A 13,278-nucleotide genomic window follows, 5' to 3' on the forward strand; every position below is an offset into this window, starting at 1 on the left:
AAGTTGCGATGTTTGGAACTCATTTTTCACTTTGGAGTTTTTCCCCACATGGGACATGTATACGCATTCACAGGACTCACCACAACGCTCACATGCAAAAAATTTGGAGATAGCATGTACGGTTATTGATTTATAGCAATTTGTTTATTTTCATACTTTTTCCACTTTAGACTGCCATTTGACCTCCTTAACATTCTCCAAAACTCACCATATTTGCCATGTATGTCATGGCTGGTGAACACTTTCATTCAATATCAAAATTAACCCCTTGGGTTCCAAAATGGGCTCTTTAGCGCCACCTATGTACTAAAAAATAGACAAAAACTGCCCTAGCGGCCAGTAGGAATGTCACAGAAACGTGAAACAAATGCCAAAATGTTGGTCTGATTGAGACCGACAAATCATACGCTGACGCTCATGAGCTAACTCCAACAGGAAGTTGGCAATCTGCCTTTGAAAGTTACTCTACATTTCTGCAATTACTGCTTATTCATTTCTGATGTTTTTCACAAAAGTTTTATCTCATTAAATTTCCACACGTCTGCAGAATCCAAAAGTGAAAGAATTTTTCAGATACGACCTACGGTTATGGAATATTTGCAATTTTTTGAAGACTACTTGTTTTTTACTGATCTCACTGAATAAAATCTCTATGAAACTCTTGCTGGTGAAAACTTTCAAGTGTGTGGTGTAGTGTTTAGGTCTTATGGCTCTCATACAGGAGAACCCTGGTTCAAATCCCAGGTTATCCAACGAATTTTTTTTTTTTTTTTCCCATTTTAAAACACGTTTTATTGCATTCCACAGGAATGTACCTTGTTTGAGGATAAGGTTTACGGTTTTTGATAGATGGGTCTTAGAAAAGTGTCAGATTTGTCAGAATAGACGCAAGCAGAGTGACATTCCTCGCATACCTCGGGCTCAGCAGAGTTGGAGAGAGCAAAAAAATCCCCTCAAAATTTTGTGGATAACTCGTCCTCTCATCCAAACGATACATAGGAGGCAAATGAAATTCATTGTCTGATAAGACTTGGACAAAACAGACATAAACCAGTCATTTTTGACTTGATTTTAGTGTCTTAATGGTTTTCTTATTAGAAAAGGCAAAAATGTAATTTTTGAGCGTTTCTCACGAAAAGAAGCTGTTTTGGTCACTTTGAGACAAGGATGCTTTTTCTCAAGCAGAACTTCATGATCTGATAAGACTTTGGCAAAACAGATATAAACCACTCAATTTTGACTTGTTTTTAGTGTTTTCATGCTTTTCTGAGTAGAAAAGGCAAAAATATCATTTTTGAGCATTTCACATGATGAGAAGCTTTTTTGGTCACTCTGAGACAAGGATGTTTTTTCTCAAGCAGGACTTCATGGTCTGATAAGACTTTGACAAAACCGCCATAACCACTTATTTCTGACTTTTTCTCAGTGCTATCTTGCTTTTCTGAGTAGAACAGGCAAAAAAAATGTCATTTTTGAGCGTTTCTCATGAAAAGACGCTGTTTTGGTCACTCTGAGACAAGGATGTTTTTTCTCAAGCAGAACTTCATGGTGTAATAAGACTTTGACAAAACAGACATAAACCACTCATTTTGACTTAGTTTTAGTGTTTTCATGCTTTTCTGATTAGATCAGACAAAAATGTCATTTTTGAGCGTTTCTCATGAAAAGACGCTGTTTTGGTCACTCTGAGACAAGGATGTTTTTTCTCAAGCAGAACTTCATGGTCTTATAAGATTTTGACAAAACAGCCATAAACCACTCATTTTTGACTTTTTTTTCGTTTTTTCATGTTTTTCTCATTAGAAAAGGCCAAAATGTCATTTTTGAGCGTTTCTCACAAAAAGAAGCTGTTTTGGTCACTTTGAGACAAGGATGTTTTTTCTCAAGCAGAACTTCATGGTCCGATAAGACTTTGACAAAACAGACATAAACCACTTATTTCTGATTTTTGCTTAGTGTTTTCCTGCTTTTCTGAGTAGAAGAGGCAAAAAATGTCATTTTTGAGTGTTTCTCATGAAAAGACGCTGTTTTGGTTACGTAGAGACAAGGATGTTTTGTCTCAAGCAGAACTTCATGGTCTGATAAGACTTTGACAAAACAGACATAAACCACTCATTTTTGACTTATTTTTAGTGTTGTCATGCTTTTTTTTATTAGAAAAGGCAAAACTATCATTTTTGAGCGTTTCTCAGGAAAACAAGCTGTTTTGGTCACTTTTGAGACAAGGATGTATTTTCTCAAGCAGAACTTCCTCATCTGCTAAGACATTGACAAACAGCCATGAAGAATTCTGTCCATGGTCCTGATTCTTTGTCTTTCTCTCTCTCTCTCTCTCTCTCTAACTCTCTCTCTCTCTCTCTCTCATTCCTCCAACCCCCTTAAAACTGCAAACTGGCGTGCATGGACAAGGAGGAACATTGGGAAAATTTGCACTGACCTTTGTCAGGGTTAGACCAGGACGGCCAGTAGACGGTGTGGACTCTTTTTTTTTTCCCAGCCTGTGTGGGACTTTGTAATTTTTTCCAGAGAGAACCCCTGTAAGCCTAACCCCTTTTTTTAACCTCCGGAGCTTCTCCTTAACTTTAGCCAGAAACCTAATCTCTTGCCAGGTCTGACTCTTTTCCCCTCTCTCCCCCTCTCTTCTCTCCAGCCCCCTTAAAGCTGCTCACCAAGTTCTGGAACTTTTTCGAACCCCCCAGTGGAGACGGAATGCTGCCCCACATAAAAGCCACACACTGGGGGAAGAAGTCTTGTCCTGGTCCCCCCCCCTTTCTTCCAGTCACCTTAAAGCTGCACACTGGCTCTAGGCCTCTTTCAAACCCCCCCGTGGAGATGGAATACTGCCCCACATAAAAGCCACACACTGGGAGAAGAACTCTGGTCCTGGTTCTTTTTTTACCCCTCTCTCCCCCTCTTTCTTCCAGCCACCTTAAACCTGCACACTGGCTCGAGGCCTCTTTCAAACCTCCCAGTGGAGACGGAATGCTGCCCTACATCAGAGCCACACACTGGGGTCAGAACTCTTCTCATCCTGGCCCTTGTCTGACTCTTTTTTCCATCTCTCTCCCCCTCTCTTCTCTACAGCATCCTTAAAGCTGCACACTGGGTCTTGGCCTTTTTCAAACCGCCCCGTGGAAACAGAATGCTGCCCCACATATTGCAGCCACACAGTGGGGGCTGAACTCTGGCCCTCCTTGCCTGTCTTCAGTGTGACTCAGGCTTCTACAAACTGATTGCACTTGCTGTATTTATTGTATTTTAAATGTATTGTAATTGTATTTTATTGTGTTTCAATGGTATTTGAATTGTATTTTATTCGTATTGTTTATTTATGTTTTGTACTGTAAAGAACTTTGTGACTGTCTGTGAAAAGTGCTCTATCAATAAAATTTACTGACTATTTTGCCTACTTACTTGTCTCTCCCACCCCCCTCCCCCTTTCTTCATCAGCCACCTTACAGCTGCACACTTGGGCTGAAAATCTGGTCCTCTGGCCCGGTTAGGGTTAGGGCTGAGGCCAGGGCCAGGGTTGGGGCTCCGGGCTCGGGCTCAGTTCAAGGGTTAGGGTTAGGGCTCCTGGCTTGGGCTCAGTTCAAGGGTAAGGGTTAGGGCTGAGGCCAGGGTCACGGTTAGGGCTTTGGGCTCCAGCTCAGTTCCAGGCTCCAGGCTCTAGGTTCTGGGCTCCGGGCTCCGAGCTCCGAGCTCCGGGCTCCGCACTCCGCGCTCCAGGCTCCAGGCTCCAGGCTCCAGCCTCAGGGTCATTTCCAAGCTCTGGGCTCCAGGCTCAAGGTTAGTTCTAGGCTCCGGGCTCCGGGCTCCAGTCTCCGGGATCCAGGCTCCCCTCTCTGGGTTATTTGCAGGCTCCAGTATCCAGAGGGTAGCTGGGCGGATCCTTAGGTGAGGAGCTCGGTCACAAGGGAGGAGCTCGGAGTAGAGCCACTTCTCCTCCACTTCGAGAGGGGCCAGCTGAGGTGGCTCGGGCAGAAGCGGAAGATGATGGATGGATGGATGGATGGATGGATGGATGGATGGTATCCAGAGATTGGGCTCGGGGTCAGTTCCAGGCTCCGGGCTCCAGTTTCCAGGCTCTGGGCTCAAGGCTCCAGGCTCCGCACGCCTTCCTCTGGGATCCAGGCTTTGGGCTCACAGTGTGTTCCTGGCTCCCTGCTCAAGGTTTAAGGCTCCACACTCTAGGCTCCAGGTTCCATTCTCTTAGCTCCAGTCTCCAGGCTCTGGCCTCCAGGCTCTAGGCTCGGGGTCAGTTACAGCCTCCGGGCTCCAGGATCCAGGCTCAAGGCTCAAGGCTCCAGGCTCAATGCTCCTGGTTCTGGATCACTTCGAGCATCCCGGCTCCAGGCTCTGGTCTCCAGGCTCGGGGTCATTTCCAGGAACTGGGATCCAGGCTCCAGGCTCCGGGTTGGTGGTCTTTTCCAGCCTCCAGGCTCCAGGCTCTGGGTCAGTTCCAGGCTCAGGGCTCCAGGCTCAAGCCTCAAGGCTCAACGCCCTGGGCTCTAGGCTCCAGGCTGTGCGCTCCAGGCTCCGGGTTCCAGGCTCTGGACTCGGGGTCAGGTCCAGGCTCCGGGCTCCAGGCTCCATGGTTGGGGTCAGTTCCAGGCTACAGGCTCCAAGCTGCAGGGTTCAGGCTCTGGGCTCGTGTTCAGTTCCAGGCTCCAAGCTACCGGCTCCTACCTCCGGGCTACAGTCTGCAGGCTCCAAGCTCTGGGCTCCCGGCTCTAGGCTCTGCACTACAGGCTCCGGGCTCCGGGCTCTGGGCTCCAGGATCAGGGCTCCAGGCTCCAGGCTCCAGGCTCCAGGCTCCGGGTTCCAGCCTCAAGGCTCCAGGCTCCGTTCTCCAGGGTCCAGGCTCGGGGTGAGTTCAGGGCTTCGGGCTCAGGGCTCCAGGCTCCAGGTGCCAGGCTCCAGGCTCCAGGCTCCAGGCTCCAACCTCCAGGCTCCAGGCTTCAGGCTCCAAGCTTGAGGTCAGTTCCAGGCTCCTGGGTTAAGGTTCCGGGCTCAAGGTCAGTTCAAGGCTCCAGGCTCCAGGCTCCGGGTTCAGGGTCATTTCCAGGCTCTGGGCTCCATGCTCCATACCCCATGCCCTGAGCTTGGGGTCAGTTCCAGGCTCCAGGACCCGGGCTGCTGGCTCCAGATTCCACGCTCCATGCTCCAAGGTCCATTCTCCAGGCTCCATGCTCAGGGATAGTTCCAGGCTCTGTGCACAAGAATTTAGTCTCAGGGTCAGTTCCAGGCTCCAGGCTGTGGACTCCAGGCTCCGAGCTCGGGGCTTTGGGTTCCAAGTCCAGGCTCCAGGCTCCAGGCTCCAGGCTCCATTTTCCAGGGTCCGGGTTCAGGGTCAGTTCAGGGCTCAGGGATCCAGGCTCAGGGTCAGTTCAAGGCCCCAGGCTCCAGGCTCCGGGCTGCAGGCTCCGGGATCCAGCCTCCAGTCTCCAGGCTCCGTTCTCCAGGGTCCGGGCACGGGGTTACTTCACGGCTCCGGGCTATAGACTCCATCTCCATGCTGCTCCTTGTTCCGGGCTCAGGGCTCCGGGCTTGGGGTCAGTTCTATGCTCCGGGTTCCGGGCTCCAGGCTCCAGGCTCCAGGCTCGGGGTCAGTTCCAGGCTCCAGGCACAGGGCTCCAAGCTCAAGGTTCCAGGCTACAGGCTCCAGGATCCAGGCTACTGGCTCAAGGCCTCAGGCTTGTATTCAGTTCCAGGCTCCAGGCTCCAGGCTTAGGGCTCTTGGCTCTTTGCTCCAGGCTTCAGACTAAGGGTCAGTTCACGGTTCCGGTCTCCGGGATCCAGGCTCAAGTCTCCAGGCTCCAGGCTCCGCGCTCCATGCTCTGGGCTCCGGGTCAGATACAGACTACGGGCTCGAGGCTCCACGCTCCAGGTTCCAGAATCCTGGCTATTGGTCAGTTTAAATTTCAGGGCTCCAGGCTCAAGGCTCCAGGCTCCAGGCTCCTGGCTCCAGGCTCCGGGCTTAAGGCTCCGGGCTCAGGGTTTTTTCAAGGCATCGGGCTCTATGTTTTGGCCCGGTGCAGTTACAGGCTCCGGACTGAAGGCTCTGGGGTCCGGGCTCCATGCTCCAGTTTCTAGGCTTAAGGCTCTGTGCTCCAGGCTTCGAGAATGGGGTCAGTTCCAGGCTCCAGGCTCATGGTTATGGGTTCGTGGTCAGTTCCAGGCTCCGGGCTCCAGGATCTGGGCTCTAGGCTCCGTGCTCCAGGCTCAAGTCTCATGGCTCCAGAATCCTGGCTCGGGACTAGTTCCTGGCTCTGGGCTCCAGACTCCGGGCTCCAAGGTCCGGGATCGGGGTCAGTTCCATGCTCCAGGCTCCAGGCTTATAGCTCCAGGCTCGGGGTGAGTTCTAGGCTCTGGGCACCGGGCCCCATGCTCCACACTCCAGTATCTGGGCTCCAGACTTGAGGTCAGTTCCAGGATCCGGGTTCTGGGCTCCGGGCTCTGCGCTACAGACTCAAGGCTTCATGCTCGAGGGCCCGGGTTCGGGGTCAGTTCAAGGCTCCGGGGTCTGGGCTTCTGACTCTTCGCTCCAGGCTCCATGCTCCAGGCCCTGGGCTTGGGGTCAGTTCCACGCTATCAGCTCCAAACTCCAGGCTCTAACCTCGGGGTCAGTTCCAGGCTCTAGGCTCCAAGCTCCAAGCTCCAAGCTTAGGGCTCCAGGCTCCAGACTCTGTTCTGTGGTCTCTGGGCTCTAGGCTCAAGGCTCCGGGCTCTTGGCTCCGGTCCCCGGGCTCCAAGCTCCAGAAACCAGGCTTCGGGCTCATGCCTCCGCACTCTTGGCACCAGGCACGGGGTAATTTCCAGGCTCCAGGCTCCAGACTTCAGGCTCCAAGCTCCAGACTGGTGGTCAGTTCCAGGCTCTGGGCTCCAGGCTCCAGGCTCCAGGCTCCAGGCTCCAGGCTCCAGGCTCCAGGCTCAATGCCCACAGCTCCATGGTCCGGGCTCCGGGCTCCAGGCTCGGGGTCACTTGAAGGCTCCGGGCTCTGGGCTCCGGGCTCCAGGTTCAGGGTTCCGTACTCGGGGTAAATTCCAGGCTCAGGGTTCATGGCTTCAGGCTTGGGGTCAGTTCAAGGATCTGGGCTCTGGGTTCAGGTTATTAACCTCATGGCTCTAGGCTCCACGCCCCAGGTTCCGAGCTCCGTGCTCCAAGCTCATGGTCAGTTCCAGGCTTCGTGCTCTAGGCCACTAGCTCCACACTCTAGGCTCGGGTCAGTTCCAGGTTCCAGGCACCGGACATTGGGCTCCAGACTCCAGGTTCAAGGCTCTGGTCTCCATTCTCCAGGCTCCAGGCTTCAGGCTCTGGGTCAGTTCAAGGCTCCGGTTTCCGGGATCTGGGCTCCAGGCTCCAGTCACGGGGTTATTTCCAGGCTCCGGGCTCCCGGCTTTTGGCTCGGCGTCAGTTCCAGGACCAGGGCTCCGGCTCTTGGCTCCAGGCTCCGAGCTCGGGGCCAGTTCCAGGCTCCAGGCACCAGGCTCAAGGTTCCGGGTTTTGAGTAAGTTCCAGGCTCCAGGCTCCGAGCTCCACAATCCAGGATCCAGGCTCTCTCTCCATGCTCTATCTCCAGGCTCCAGTCTCCAGGCTCTGAAATCTGAGGTCCAGGTCAGATACAGGCTATGGGCTTCAAGCTCTGGGCTCAAGGCTCCAGGCACCGTGCTCCAGGCTCCGTGCTCCGGGTATGGGGTTTTTCCAGGCTCTGGGCTACAGTCTTCATGCTCCAGGCTCCAGGTTTTGAGCTTGGGGTCAGTTCCAGGGTCCGGGCTCCAGGCTCCGTGCTCCAGGCTCCAGGCTCCGGGCTCGGGGTTTTTTCCAGGCTCCGGGCTCCAGGCTTTTGGGTCGGTGTAAGTTCCAGGCTCTGGGCTGCGGGTGACGGTCTCCGGGCTCCGGGCTCCGGGCTCCGGGCTCCGGGCTCCGGGCTCCAGGCTTCAGTTTCCAGGCTCAGGGCTCCTTGCTCCAGGCTCTGGGCTCAAGGCTCCGAGCTCGGGGTCAGTTCCAGGGTCCGGGCTCCAGGCTCTGGGCTCCGGGCTCCAGGCTCCAGGCTCTGGGCTCAGGGTTTTTTCCAGGCTCCAGGCTTTAGGCTCGGTGTAAGTTCCAGGCTCTGGGCTGCGGGTGGCGGTCTCCAGGCTCCGGGTTCCAGGCTCCAGGCTCCAGGCTCCAGGCTCCAGTTTCCAGGCTCCAGGCTCCGGGCTCCGGGCTCCGGGCTCCGGGCTGGTGGTCAGTTCCAAGCTCCCGGCTCCAGTCTTGGGTTCAGCTCCGGGCTCCGGGCTCCGGGCTCCGGGCTCCGGGCTCTGGGCTTAAGGCTCCATGCTCCACGCTCCGTGCTCTGGGTCAGTTCCAGGCTCCAAGCTCCAGGCTCCGGGCATTTTTCTCCACGCTCTAGGCTACAGGCATGGGGTCATTTCCAGGCTCCAGACTTCAGGCTCCAAGCTCCAGACTTGGGGTCAGTTCAAGTCTCCGGGCTGCAAGCTCTTAGCTCTAGGCTCAAGGCTCATGGCTCCATGCTCCGGGATTAAGGCTCGGGGTCACTTCAAGGCTCTGGGCTTCAAGGTTCCGTATTCGGGGTCAGTTCCATGCTAAGGCTCATGGCTCCGGGCTTGGGGTCAGTTAAACGATCTGGGCTCCAGGCTCATCTTTAAGCTCTGGGCTCTAGGCTCTTCGCTCCAGGCTCCATGCTCGGGTTTAGTTCCATGCTCCGGGTTCCAGGCTCCTGGCTCTAGGCTCAGGGTAAGTTCAAGGCTCCGGGCACCAGGCTCCAGGCTCCACGCTCAAGGTTCCAGGATCCAGGATCCAGTCTCCAGGCTCCTGGCTCTAGGCTCCGCGCTCCAGACTCCGTGCTCCAGGCCACTAGCTCAAGACTCTGGGCTCGGGGTTAGTTCAAGGCTCCGGGCTCAAGGCTCCAGCCTCCATGCTACAGGCTCCTTGTTCTGGGCTCAGGGGTCCGGGCCCCGAGCTCCAGGCTCAAGGTTCCAGGCTCCAGGATCCAGGCTCCTGGCTCAAGGCCTAAGGCTCGGGGTCAGTTCCATGCTCCGGGCTCTAGGCTCCAGGCTAAGGGTCAGTTCAAGGCTCCGGTCTCCGGGATCCGGGCTCAAGTCTCCATGCTCTGGGCTCCGGGTCAGATACAGGCTATGGGCTCGAGGCTCCGCACTCCAGGTTCCAGAATCCTGGCTAGGGGTCAGTTTAAAGTTTTGGGCTCCAGGCTTCAGGTTCTGGGCTCAAGGCTCCAGGCTCCAGGCTCCAGGCTCCACGCTCCTGGCTCTGGGCTCGGGGCTCGGGGCTCCAGGCTTTGGGCTTGGGGTCAGTTCCAGGCTCCGAGCTCCAGGCTCCAGGCTCTGGGATCGGGGTTTTTTCAAGGCTCCGAGCTCCAGGCTCCAGGCTCCAGGCTCCAGGCTCCAGGCTCTGGGATCGGGGTTTTTTTCAAGGCTCCGGGCTCCAGGCTTTGGGCCCGATGCAGTTAAAAGCTCCAGGTTGCATGGTCCGGGGTCTGGGCCCCATGCTCCAGTTTCTAGGCTTAAGGCTACATGCTCTAGGCTCAGGGCTCCAGGCTCCAAGAACAGGGTCTGTTCAAGGCTCCAGGCTCCAGCCTCATGGTTACGGGTTTGGGGTCAGTTCCAGGCTCCGGGCTCCGGGCTCCGGGCTCCATGCTCAAGGCTCGCGGTCAGTTCCAGTCTCCAGGCACTGGGCTCTAAGCTCTGGGATCAAGGCTCAAGGCTCCATGCTCCGGGCTCCAGGCTCCAGGATCCAAGCTCCATGCTCCAGGCTCTAGGCTCCACGCTACATGCTCCAAATGTGGCCCAAATGCCATTTTTGTGTCCATATGTGACCTGTATCCGATAAAGACAGTTTGAACAGCACTAATCTGACACAGACCACTTTCATATGTGGTTCTAAATCCGATACGTATCTGATATTTTGCAATGTGACTTCAGTCTCGGCCGGGCCAGGAGCCACCACCACCAGCGGTAAGCTACCGGGCCAGGGGCCACCACCACCAGGCGGCTAGCTACCGGGCCGGGAGCCACCACCACCAGCGGCCAGCTAACAGGCCAGGGGCCACCACCACCAGCGGTAAGCTACCAGGCCGGGAGCCACCACCACCAGCGGCCAGCTAACAGGCCAGGGGCCACCACCACCAGCGGTAAGCTACCGGGCCGGGAGCCACCAACACTAGCGGCTAGCTACCGGGCCAGGAGCCACCACCACCAGCGGTAAGCTACCGGGCCGGGAGCCACCACCACCAGCGGCCAGCTAACGGGCCAGGAGCCACCACCACCAGCGGCAAGCTAGCGGGCCAGGAGCCACCACCACCAGCGGTAAGCTACCGGGCCAGGAGCCACCACCACCAGCGGCCAGCTAACGGGCCAGGAGCCACCACCACCAGCGGCAAGCTACCGGGCCAGGAGCCACCACCAGTGCCCAGCTGCCGGGCCAGGAGCCACCACCACCAGCGGTAAGCTACCAGGCCAGGAGCCACCACCACCAGCGGTAAGCTACCAGGCCAGGAGCCACCACCACCAGCGGTAAGCTACCAGGCCAGGAGCCACCACCACCAGCGGTAAGCTACCAGGCTAGCCAAGCTAATACAGGAGACATGGCAACGAACAAGCTTGCAGAAGACATGGAAGAAGTTAAGAAGTCTTTGAACTTTATGTCTGAGGAACTAAGCAAGGTGGCAAAACAACAGATGGGACTACTGGATTTAATTGAGGAAATGCGGAAATTGAAGGCGGTGATCAGGGAAAAAGACAAGAAAATAGACGAACTGGAAAGAAGAGTTGAGGATTTGGAGCAGTGCATAAGGATGGATGATCTAATGATAACAGGACTAAAGACAAACCATCGCACTTATGCAAGCATCACAGCAGGTGACAAGGACGGTGAGGATGCATCAAACACTGAATTACACTCTCTGGAGGAACAAGTTATTAAGTTTTTAAACAGCAAAGACATTCCTTTACACTGTAAAGATATAGCTGTTTGTCACACCTTACCCCAAAAACAGAGCAAGAGGTCAAACATTATTCGTTTGGTGAGCAGAAAACAGAAGATTGAAGTGCTCAAGCATGCAAAAAAACTTAAGGGTACAGGGGTGTACATAAATGAAAATTTAACAAAGAGAAATGCTGCAATTGCAAGACAAGCAAGAATCTTAAAAAAGGGGAAAAAAATCCAAGACACATGGGTAAGAAACTGTAAGGTAATGGTACTCCTGAACGGGCCAAAGTTGTTGTTATTAGAGACATAAATGAGCTTGAGCAATACAAATGGAGATGACGAACAAAGTACAGAGGTGGACCAGTGGAGATATGTCATATCAGATTTTGTTGTGATGGAGCTATGAGGTCAGATTCTGTTGGGGACTGAAATATGAGAATGTGTGAATACACTGAATTTAAGTCTTTTGACTTTCAAGATCACAAACCCTATGTTTTAGAGAATGATATTGATCCAGAGACCCACTTCTACTACAGTATTAAAACATGTGAATATTATTCAGAAGACAAGTATAAGTCTAAAATGAAGGGTTTTTCAGTGATTCACTTTAATAGCAGGAGTCTCTATAGCAATTTTGATAAAATTAAAGATTATTTGCAAAAATTCCAGCATAAATTTAGTGTAATAGCAATCTCAGAGACTTGGCTGAGTGATGAGAAAGAGTTACATGATGAATTAGAAGGATATGAGATGTTCTGGCAAAACAGAGCCAATAAAAGAGGAGGGGGCGTGGCCCTATTTGTATTAAATGATTTGAAATGTAAGATAAATGGTCATTTGACAATTGCTATAGACAATCTGATGGAATGTGTAACGGTTGAAATTAAGATGGAAAAACACAAAACATATTTCTTAGTTGTATTTACAGGACACCAGGGTCATGTATTGAGAAATTCAATAAGGAGATTACTGATTTATATGAAAAATATTGTGATAAGGTGATTTTGGTTTGTGGTGACTTTAACATTGATCTACTGAAATGGAATGAACATGCAAAAACGGCAGAATTTGTAAATACTATGTTTAGTTTGAGTTTTCATCCTGTAATTACAAAACCAAGTAGAATCACATTGGAAAGCGCAACATTGATTACCTCCGCCATGGAGGTTATGTTTTTGCCAGGGTTTGTTTGTTTGTCTGTTTGTTTGTCTGTCCGTTAGTGTGCAACATAACTCAAAAAGTTATGGACAGATTTGGATGAAATTTTCAGTGTTTGTTGGAAATGGGATAAGGAAGAAATGATTAAATTTTGGTGGTGATCAGGGGTGGGGGGGCCCGGGGGGGGGGGGGGGGGGGGGCACTGATCAGCCTTGGCGGAGGTCTGCGCTCTCCGAGTGCTTCTAGTTGATAATATTTGTACAAACATTATTGATGTAGAAATAACGAGTGGTCTATTTCTGACTGACATAAGTGATCATTTACCAGTTTTTATAGAACTGGAAATGAACAACAAATTACCTTTACCCAACTTTAAGCAAAAACCTTGTCTGGTTAGAACAAAGTCACCAGAAGCAATTATGGCCTTAAATGAGGAACTAATAAATTATGACTGGCATGAAGTTTATGTAGATGATGTTAATGATTCATATAATGCTTTCCTAGACATATTCCTGACACTGTACAACAGACATTGTCCTGTGAAAGAATATAGACAAGATTTTAAAAAGAATAAGAAACCATGGTTAACTAAGGGATTGGAAAGGGCTTGTAAGAAGAAAAACAGGCTTTATAGGGAATTTCTGAAGCACAGAATGAAAGAAAAAGAGAATAAGTATAAAAGATACAAAAACAGATTGACAGCAATTATAAGAACACATAAAAAAGCCTATTATGATAAGTTGTTAGAAATACACAAAAATGATATTAAAGGTACTTGGAGAGTGTTAAATGATATGATTTAAAAAAGTAATAAAAATAATTTTGCTACATATGTTGTTAAAACTGGTGACACTGTGGTGGAAAATATAGAGGACATCATGAATATATTTAATGATTTTTTTTGTTAATGTCGGTCCTAATTTGGCAAAAGATATTACCAAGTGGGAAAAGGATGATAAAACCTTTGATTTTGCTATTGAAAACAATAATTCAATGTTTCTTGGTGGAGTTTGTGAAAGTGAAGTGTTGGAAGTGGTCAGGAAATTTAAAAATAAAAAATCTACTGATAGAAATTCCATTGATATGTCACTCATAAAACAAGTGAAAAACAGTATACTTCAACCATTCACGTATATATGTAACAAATCATTTCAAACAGGCACTTTTCCAGA

This window comes from Sphaeramia orbicularis, chromosome 19 (assembly GCF_902148855.1).
Source record: "Sphaeramia orbicularis chromosome 19, fSphaOr1.1, whole genome shotgun sequence".
NCBI classification, from domain to species: domain Eukaryota; kingdom Metazoa; phylum Chordata; class Actinopteri; order Kurtiformes; family Apogonidae; genus Sphaeramia; species Sphaeramia orbicularis.